We start from the raw sequence: 7834 nt of genomic DNA, 5'->3' as shown, positions 1-7834 counted from the left end.
TCAGAATTAAGCCTTATTTAGATCCCTTTGTATTAACTTTCTAGGTTAATTTTTTTTCCTGGAGTTTCTATGGGCTTTCCTTTTTTCTTACCAAGTGAACACATGCTGTTCTGAATATCTATGGCTGTATTATAAACCACCCCAAAATGTGGAAGTTTAAAGAACAATTTATTATTCTCTCTCCTGGTTCTAGGAATGGGCTCAGCTGGGCGGTTCCCATGTGCAGTCTCTCATATTGTTGTGGTCAGGTGGTGATGGGACCAGAGGAGACGTCACAGGGGCTGTTGAGCAGTCTTACATGTGATCTCTCCATGAGGCTTGAACTTCTCATAGCATAGCGTTCTCAGGATAGCAGCACCTGTCATATGGGGGCTGGCCTCCAAAATGCAGCATCTCAAGAGCAAGTGTTCCCGGAGAAGCTGGCAGAAGCTGCAGTTCTTATGACCTAAGAGCCTTTTGACTTCATTTTCTAGTATAAATCTGTGTTTTTATCTTAATAAATAACATCCTAGGATTTCCAAGCATTCTTAGAATGGACCCCACAGTTTCCTGTTCCCTATATTACCTAGAGGAATTGTCCCATAAAAACTACATGGAATGTAACCTTTCTGAATCTAGCCTCTCTGAAAATACCTTCACTTTGCGCTTATGCTTAATCGATCGTTTGGCTGCATATGGGATTCCAGGCTCAAAACTACCCCATTCTGTTTTGGTATCAGTTTGATCATTGTAACTCTTTTCCCTTTGAAGGTACTCCCCCACTTTGCCTAGAAGATCTATTTTGTCTGTCTCCCGGAAGTGAATTTCACGAATGTGTATCTAGGTCCAGAATTTTCTTTCATTCATTCTGCCTGGAATTTAGTGCCTCTTTTCCTCCTGAGAGCTCATGCTTTTCTTCAGCTCTAGATTGTTTTCCTCTTATTATTTATTGTTTTTCCTCTCAGTTTGCTCTGTAGCCATTATCTAGTGGTCAGAGAGGAGAGCAAATCAGTCACAGAGACTTGTTTGCAGATATCAGCTACACTGTTTTCATAAAATTATTTTCCGGGCACTGCAGAGCCCTGGCTTGGCATTTGTATAATTTGGGTTACACCGTGGGCAAACGGAGTATGTGGAAGCCGTGGAGGAACAGCCGAGTTCCTGCCCTGGCTGCGGTCTAGTGTGCATCACCGGGTGTGCAGGTAACCTTGTTTATAGCTCTACTTTAGCAAACATTGATTTATATTGTGATTTTTGTATACTTGAAGCATTCATTATGCTCCACAATTTTTTGAAGTCAATTCTTGTGTACCTAGCACCCAGATTTGTCAGATCCTAGCAACTTAACCATATTGTGTTGAATCTTTGTTTCAAGGAAATAAACATCAGAGACAGAGTTGCAATACTCTGAGGAACCTTCCCTGGTCTCATGTTCCCCTCATCCTCTTCAGAAATCATCAAGCTTGACTTTGCTTTTGTATCATTCCCATGCAGCTCTTCATATATTGACCACATAATGACATGTCCTTAACAATGTGTGATATTGTTTGGCATGTTTTTGAACTTGATGTAAATGGTATCATACTGTACATATCCTTCCACACTTTGATTTTGTTATTGAACATTAGTTTTATAAGAACTATACCTTTTAATAGATATAGTTTTCATTCATTTATCTTCATTGCTTTATAGTAGTCTATTGCATATTAGAATTTAGATTCTGCTGTTAATGGACATTTAGGTTGTTTACAAGTTTTTGCTATTAAAAATACTGCTGCAACAAACATTCTTGTACCTGTCTCTTTGTGCATATCTGCTGTGATTTTTCTCTAGGCTATATGCCCAAGTGTGGAATTTGAGAAATAGATAGGTATTCTTTCACTTTACCAGGTGGAGATTACCCTCCACTGGGCAGTCCCAGCAATCCACCCTGAGGGCGGGAACAAGGACAATCCAAGCTTAGTTGCTCTGACTCTTCCTCCTCCAGTGTCTGAGGTATCCTGCCAAGCAGGATACCGAAACAGGCTGGCTGATTTTACAGGAAGAGAGAGATAAGCAGAGAGATAGAGAGACAGAGATAGAGAGATACTGATCACTCTCTCTGCGATAAATTACATATTCCCTAATGCCGACCAAAACCAAAAGACCCAGAAGTACTCTTGAGGATGTAGGCTCATTTCAACCCCTCGTATAAGTTGTTTTGTTCCCCTCATGAAAGCATGAATTCAGTGTAGGAGAATGTTGGTAGTGGGTTTATAGTGACACTCCTAGACACAACGTGGATAATCAGACAAAAAGATGAGAGAAGGAGAGGGAGAGAAGTGGAGGGAAAGGGAATTCAAAGAAAAATGGAGTGTTGTTTTGTTTGCCTGTACGATGACTTAATATAAATGGTACTATCCTGGTGTACTATAGATCTCATTCTAATTATTATATTTACCTTAACGTTCCCATGTTGCTATCTGTACTCTTCAGTTAGGTCCCAGCTTCTAATCGTTGTATGATATTCCATAGCATACATCCACCACCTTCGTTAGCCATTCCCCCAATGATGGACTCCTAGATGACCTTCAACTGCCTTCTACAAACAAAGCTGAGATGAATATCCCCATACACCCCCCTGTATAACAACAAAAAGCAACAACAACACATAACACATACTGGATTACAAGGTATATGTGTACTTAGTGGGACCAAGACTTCAGCACCTGTCTACCTACTCACAGGTCATTGGTCCAGGCATCCCACCAACGATGTGCATTATCCAGCACTATGCCCTGAGGGTTTTGTTTAAAAGTCCTCTCCAATTCTTTGTGGGAAATGTATTTTCCCACATTCTCTTCTATTTACTTAATGCCTTCACCATTCCTATTTCGGTCTTTAGTACATCTGACATTTGCTTTTGTCTATGAAGGCAGGTAGGAAACCACTTTTTCTTTTTCTCCATCATGTAGACAGTTTCCCCTTATAAAATCTCTGATCAGCTCCTATGGGACCAGTAGCATATTGAGACTTAGATGGTAAAGGGTGGACAGTTTGGGGATGGTGGTTTGCAGTCTGCCTCTGGTTCACTTGGGACTCTGGAGGGAACACCCTGGGCCATGACACAGATTCCATGGTGGCGCTGTGGTATGGGGAGAGGCTGAGGGGCTCGCCACCAGTTTAGAGGGAGTAGATCCCCAAAATGAACCGAGACAGAAAAACATGGGCGACGTCACAGTTCTGGGCAGAACCATTGGTGAACTCATGGAAGATTCCAGAAAGAACTCCCAGAAGAAACTGGGTGAGACATTAGCAGAAAAAAAAAAAGTCCTTCATTATTACTAGGTGGGCACAAAAGCAGCCAAGCCATGGTAAAGTTTTATGAATTTGATCCCTTCTATAATCACACATCTGATAGGCCAAGGGAAATAAAACAATACAGGGTGAGGCAAAAGCAGGTTTACAGTTGTGAGAATGCAAAACACAGAGTTTATTCTTGTATTATTATTTTTTAATGTATTATTTTCCATATGAACAACTGTAAGCCTAGTTTTGCCCTCCCCATATATATAAATTGAACTCACTGCTGTGTGATATGGGGAAACTACCATTTTATTTTCAGGTTCATTAAATAAGAATTATATTCCTGGGAGTAAATTGCAGCTGAAAAGAAAAAAATTATTTTTGAAACCAAGACTGTATATATCACCCTTTCATGTAGTTACAAGTGAAGGATTACTCTATATTTTAGAATTATTTTTCTATTACACAATATCACACTGTTAAAGGTGAATGGATATGAAATAAGACATTATAATTATAACATTTATTCATGCGAAAATATCACTAAATCACACTTGAACATGCCTTAAATAAAATAGCATAATAGAAAGAATAACTCAACCCAGGAAGACATTCTTATCTGTCTTTACGAATATAGAACAGAAGGCAGACTGGAGGTCACAAATGCCTGAGGCACACAGGAATAAATGTAGATTAAAAGTCTAAGAATGATTGATTTTGATAAATACTTGAATTTGGAATTACAGTTTTAAGTGACCTTTTTCAAGGAAAATAGCTCTGCAGCTTGAAATCATTCCTGTGCTTTCTCCAACTAGTAAAGCCTTATTCGTTTTTCAAATCATACCTCGGAGGTCACCTACCCAGGCAGCCCTCCAGGATTGCCCCTCCAACCCCACACCAGAGAGACACTTCCTCTTCTGAACTCCCTGTCTTGTTAATGCTTCTATTACTGAACTTCTCACATAGTATTCATTTTTTTGTTGTGTTTTAAATTTATTCTGCTTAGGAAAGTACCTGATTCTTACATTGTGCTTAGACCAATACCTGGCACACAGCAAGTGTAAGATATTTACCCTGCCGAGAAAGAAGGAAAGGCGTAGCCACGAAGTGTGGAACAGCAAAAGCTTTATTTAGTAAAGCGCACTCCAGACAAGGTTCTCCGGTCCACGAGATGGGCCACAGAAGTCACACAGCCCCCTGTTTGGGGGTACTTTATAGCATCGGTAGGGTGGTCGGGTTGATATGACGTGGTGAAATTTCATTGGCTGACAGACAGTCATCCTTTTTCAAAGGGCTCCTGGGAAGTTTTTTTTGGCGTGCATGGGTGTGGGCGGTTCCAGCCAAAGTTCCCGGGCCTGGTTCCTCACATGACCCTCCCCCATTGCCAACGGACCTCACATCCCGACCTTTTATGTTAGATAGGGGCACCGCTATTCGTCTGGCTACTCCCTGCTGGTTAGGGGCATCCTGCGGAAGGGACGTCAGAAGGTGGTGGCCCTGACGGGAGTCGCATATATGGGTGTAGGAGCATCTGTTTGACCGTGACTCGAGAAACCTCATAGATGCAGCCTTGTAAGAATTCTGGTTGCAGGCTCCCGGTGGGAGGGATAGGAGCAACAGGAGGATCTGCAGAGCCCAACCTTTTAGTGAGCCAGAGACAGTAGGGCCCAGTGGTTCCGACTGCCAGCAGTCCCGCCACCTGTAGTATTACCCTGGGCTCAGCGAGAGTGATGCGGGTCTCCGAGTCTGGGCCGCGTCAGTCGTCCATGAGGCCTAGGAGTTTGAGCAATGGGCCCTCCTGGCTGGCTTGGCCTCCCATTTGGGTGGCTTGTTCTCCACATAGAAGGGTCGAGGAACAGCCTGTTGCCCAAAGGGGCAATCGCTCTGCCGGTGACTGGGCTGCTTGTAGTTAGGGCAGGGCTTAGTGGGTGGCCTTGGGCAGGGGCACTATCGGGACCAGTGACCCTCCTTGCCACATTTAAAGCAAGCTCCTGGTGGGACTCCTCTTTGCGGTCGGACTTGGGTCGGGCACCTTCTATGCCTTGCCCCTGTTGATCTGCCAGCCTCCGGGCTGCCACAAGAGCCTGGGTTTGGAGTATTACCTTCTGCTGCATACGGGCCTGGCGAGTAGCCTCGGCCTGTTCCTCCCAACCATTAAAAACCTTAAATGCCATGTTCATCAGGTCTCGAATAGGGGCTTGGGGGCTGAGAATAAGAGGAGGGAGGCTCCTGAGGAGCCTGACACCCAGATCCAGCCGGAAACACCAGAGCCAGAGGGAGGACAGGGCCAGACCTTCCTGCAAGAAGACCGGGGCTGGGTCGTGGGGTCAGGAGCCCTGCAAACCCACGTGAGGGCCAATGGCCAGCAGAGGAGGGCCTGATGGGGGAGGGGCTTAAGAACACAGTGGAGAGTCTGACCAGGCAATGGCACAGTGGATAGAGCATTGGACTGGAATGCGGAGGACCCAGGTTCGAGACCCCAAGGTTGCCAGCTTGAGCGTGGGCTCATCTGATTTGAACAAGGCTCATCAGCTTGGACCCAAGGTCGCTGGCTTGAGCAAGGGGTTACTCGGTCTGCTGTAGCCCCACGGTCAAGGCACATGTGAGAAAGCAATCAATGAAGAACTAAGGTGTTGCAATGAAAAACTAATGATTGATGCTTCTCATCTCTCCATTCCTGTCTGCCTGTCCCTATCTATTCCTCTCCCTTTCTCTGTCTCTGTAAAAAAAAAAAAAAAAACTCAGCAGAGAAGGGAGGGGCAGAGGGGCTCCTGCTGGCAGGGAAGGGGGCTTCCTGGAGTAAAGAGACTTGAGCAGAGGAGGTTCGCAGAGGGACCAAAGAGGGCGTCCCGAGAAAAGGGCACCCCCCTGGGTGTCAGGCAGGAGGGGGAGAGAGTTGGGAGTTGGTGAAGGAGGAATGATTAGGAGCGGAGGATTTAGGTGAGGTTTCTCTGGCCAAAAAGGGCCTGCACCATAGAGCAGGCAGCACAGAGATTAGGACAGGAGCGCAAATACTAGAAGCCCTGAATGTAAGGGATCTCCAACCATTTCCCAGTTCCTTGAAATATCTAAATAGGTGAGGGTGTTAAAATCGAAAGTCCCTTCAGGAGGCCACCTGGTCTGGTTATCCAGTGGGTTCTGTGGCCCAGCCACATTGAAGAAGAAGATCAGTTTCTTCTTCTTTAGGGAGGGAGAGATTCTGGATAAGGTACTCCAGGAGTGTTTTTGAGTCAGGTTTGGATTCCTGTGCCTCTGTGGCTGCCCTCAGCCCTTGGAGTGCTCAGAGATGAGAATTGGCATCCCACAACTCAAGCTATGGCCACCAGATGGTTAGGTAGAGTGGGAGTGTCTGAGACGTCTCCATGGGAACAAACACACTCGGAATGGATAAGAGGTCCCTGATGCAGCTGCGATTACGGACAGGGAGTCTCGGTGGAAAGAACTGAGGGGAGGCTGGAGGCAGGGGACTTACCGCACCATGTGCCAAAGTGGGTGGGAGGTCAGAGGTCCTGGTTCTTCCTCAGAAGGGAAGGGGAGAGGAGCAGCCCCAGCAGGCTTCAAGCTCCTCCAGGGTTTCAGCACCAAATGTAAGGTATTTTCCTCACCAAGGAAGAAATAAGGGCATAGTCACCAAGTGTGGCATAGCAAAAGCTTTATTTAGTAGAGTGCTTCCCGGACGAGGTCCATGAGACGGGGCCAGAGAAGTTGCACCACCTCCCCTGTTTGGGGGTAATTTATAGCCCCGGTAGTGTGGTTGGGTTGATATGACATAGCGAAATTTCATTGGCTGACAGTCATTCTTTTTCAAAGGGCTCCTGAGAAGTTTCTTTTGGCACACATGGGTGTGGGCGGTTCCAGCCAAAGTTCCCCGGCCTGGTTCCTCACGTGACCCTCCCCCATTGCCAATGGACCTCACACCAGATAAATGTCTTTAAAAGTAAATTGAACTAAAACGCAAAGGGCTTTTTTTTATGTACAGTACTGACATAGTGATGAGACAGTTGTGGGGGAGGGGGTATTTTTAAAAACTTGAATACAATCTGACCAGTATGGCTTCTCCGCCTTTTGGCTAAAATCAAGTGTAGTATCTGTTCTTATCAGTTTAATCTGATCTGTGACCACATTCCAACTCACAGAATTCTTTGCCCCGAACTTTGGAATCAGATGTTATCTAGCTCAGCACCTCTCCAGCTTTCATTTGCATATGAATCACTGGGGCGTGTGGTTAACTGCAGATTCTGGTTTAGGAGATCTGGGCAAGCCTGAGATTCTTTTTTTTTTATATAGAGCCAGGGAGAGTGAGAGACAGGAACATGCTCCTCTATGTGCCCTGATCTGGGATCGAACCCAACCCTTGCTGTTTTAGGACGACACTCTTCACCGACTGAGCTAACAGCCAGGGCCGAGATTATGCATTTTTAACAAGCTCTGAGGTGATGTGCTGTTTTTGATCCACCAACCACACATAAAGTAGCAGGAGGATAGCCCCATTTCTAATCATATGCATGAATTATAGCTACCACATTTGGAAAACTGGTCAGCAAGCAAATGAATGTGAAAGTCAACTTTT

The 7834-nt window shown here is 45.3% G+C and overlaps 1 pseudogene; it reads left to right on the top strand.

Annotated features, from left to right (window-relative positions):
• Positions 1–7313: 7313 nt before the first annotated feature.
• LOC136317904 (U2 spliceosomal RNA) lies at positions 7314–7489 on the top strand (annotated as a pseudogene).
• The last annotated feature ends 345 nt before the right edge of the window (positions 7490–7834 follow it).

The sequence above is a fragment of the Saccopteryx bilineata genome, chromosome X (genome assembly GCF_036850765.1).
Source record: "Saccopteryx bilineata isolate mSacBil1 chromosome X, mSacBil1_pri_phased_curated, whole genome shotgun sequence".
Lineage (NCBI taxonomy): Eukaryota > Metazoa > Chordata > Mammalia > Chiroptera > Emballonuridae > Saccopteryx > Saccopteryx bilineata.
Note: the sequence above shows the minus strand (reverse complement) of the source record. Positions and strands in the feature narration are given on the sequence as shown.